This window comes from Phyllostomus hastatus, unplaced genomic scaffold, assembly GCF_019186645.2.
Source record: "Phyllostomus hastatus isolate PE091 unplaced genomic scaffold, TTU_PhHast_1.1 phas_contig_34, whole genome shotgun sequence".
In the NCBI taxonomy this organism is placed as follows: domain Eukaryota; kingdom Metazoa; phylum Chordata; class Mammalia; order Chiroptera; family Phyllostomidae; genus Phyllostomus; species Phyllostomus hastatus.
In genome coordinates, this window is record NW_025333857.1 from 7,324,925 (window position 1) to 7,327,169 (window position 2,245).

General features: G+C 38.5%; 1 pseudogene; it reads left to right on the forward strand.

Annotated features, from left to right (window-relative positions):
• Positions 1-714: 714 nt before the first annotated feature.
• On the forward strand, positions 715-1,773 carry LOC123819849 (annotated as a pseudogene).
• The last annotated feature ends 472 nt before the right edge of the window (positions 1,774-2,245 follow it).

Consider the following 2,245-nt stretch of genomic DNA (forward strand, 5'->3'; position numbering starts at 1 on the left):
TCTCTCTTCTGATCTTTCCTCATCCACCATAACTTATTTTGTGTTTTCTCCTTATGATTAACTTCTTTTTTAAACTTCAATCAAATGTTTATTGTCAAAAAAAATCAGCCTCCTCCAAGAGTTTGCAAAAGGGGATAATATCCAGATTCTAAAAGAGATATAAGCTCTCTTCCCCTTTTTTGTGACTTTTTTACCAGTTGGTTGAAACCCAATGTAGTAGATTAATAAAGGACATGTCCTTGGTGCTGACAGTTTATTGACACCTAACTTGATGGGGGCTTGTATGGCAGAACATAAGACTTCAAGACTTTTGTAATAAAAGAATTGATTCAAAATAAATACTTTAAAAATATATCATATACAAGCCCTGGCTGGTGTAGCTCAGTGGATTGAGCGCAGGCTGTGAACCAAAGCATAACAGGTTCCATTCCCAGTCAGGGCACATGCCTGGGTTGCAGGCTACGGCCCCCAGCAACTGCACATTGATGTTTCTCTCTCTCTCTCTTTCTCCCTCCATTTCCTCTCTAAAAATAAATAAATAAAAATCTTTAAAAATATTTCATATGATAATGCATAAGTAACATTTACAAATAGCTTATGAGGTAATCATTTGTTATTAATAATTTTCATTTCTGCCCCCCAAATAAATAGCTCATGTAATAAAGAGGACACCTTTTCTTAAGCAGAAAAATAAAGCCCAACAAAAATAAAATCATGCGCTTACAGCATAGTCATAGTATTATTTTTAGTGAGGAAAATACTAAAATTATTTCTCAGTCATTGACTGTGGCTCCTGTGGGAAAAGCATGGCTATGTCTGAGAGGAACCACACTAATAGCTTCCATGTTGTTCTATGAAAGCTTGTTCCATGCTGTAGCCGAGGCTGTGGCTGCAGCTGTGGGCAGCATGACAGCAATCTCAGCTTTCATTCCTTTGGATACTGCTTGACTTCTACTTCAAGTTGATGATAAAAGCAAGTCCAAAACTACACATATGGTGCTCCTGCAGATTATTAAATAAGAAGGCCTTGTGGCCCCATATCAAGAGTGGTTTCCAGTTATCTCTGGTCTCTGACACTCCAATTTTGTCCACTTTTACACTTTCAATAGCTTCAAAGCTCTCTGTATCAAAGGTCAATGTTCTACTATTGAAAAAGTTGTGGTAACTGGATTTGTTGCAGTAGTGGTGAATGTGTTGCTGACAACTCTAATCTGGGTGGTAAAAACCCGACTGAAACTCCAAGAGGCAAAACGTAAGAATGAAGGCATTGTACCAGCCAACCACAAAGGCATTATTGATGCTTTTAACCAGATCACTGGGGATGAAAAAATCTTGTCTTAATGGAATGACACATTTCCCTCCTTGCTGTTGGTCTTCTTTCCTGCCATTCAGTTTATGCTCTATGAAGGTTTGAAATGGCAGCTTTTAAGGAAACAAATAAAGCTTCCTTCTTTGGATGTGTTCATCATGGGCGCAGTAGCCAAAGCTATTGCTATTATGGTCACCTATCTCATGCAGACAGTACAGTCAGTTCTGAGGTTTGGATATCACAGACTCAACCCAAAAAACAGAACAGTGGGAAGTCTTCACAATGTTCTCTCTCTTCTTAATCAGCAAGTAAGGCAATTTGGAATAATGGGACTGGCTCTTCAAAGGCCTTGAAGCTGAACTGCTGCAAACAGTTCTCACTGCTGCCCTCATGTTCCTTGTGGATGAGAAACTGACAAGAGCTACCTTAGCAGTTGTGGGCTGAAGAGTGCACCCAAGCACTGAGACACCATACCCTGCAGAGGGAGGAAAAGGGCTCAAGATGAGAGTTCCCTACAGCTAAACCTGTCACCAACTTAATTTTTATGATGGTTTGTTGAATTTTGTGAGGGAGGTTGAACTAATGGTCATATGAAGAGAAAGCATTATTGAAAACCTAAAATTGAAAGTCTGTAGAGTTTAGGTCTCTTAAGGAGAATGGACTATTGCTCTCACATGTAGTCTTTTCCAGTTAAAATCTTTCTTAAATTTACCAGCTGTTGTCTCTCCCTGAACTCTCCCCCAGGTTCTAAGACAAATTGAATACCATGAAATTTTCCTCATATACTTTGTATGTCTTATTTACTATAAATTTCAAGACTGACTATATGTATAGAAATTAATAAGAGCAGAATGGCCAGTGTTTTTTGTTTAGAACACTAATCCCAGGAATGCCTCATTTCTTAACCAATAACTACATGCTTAAAACAGAAGCCAT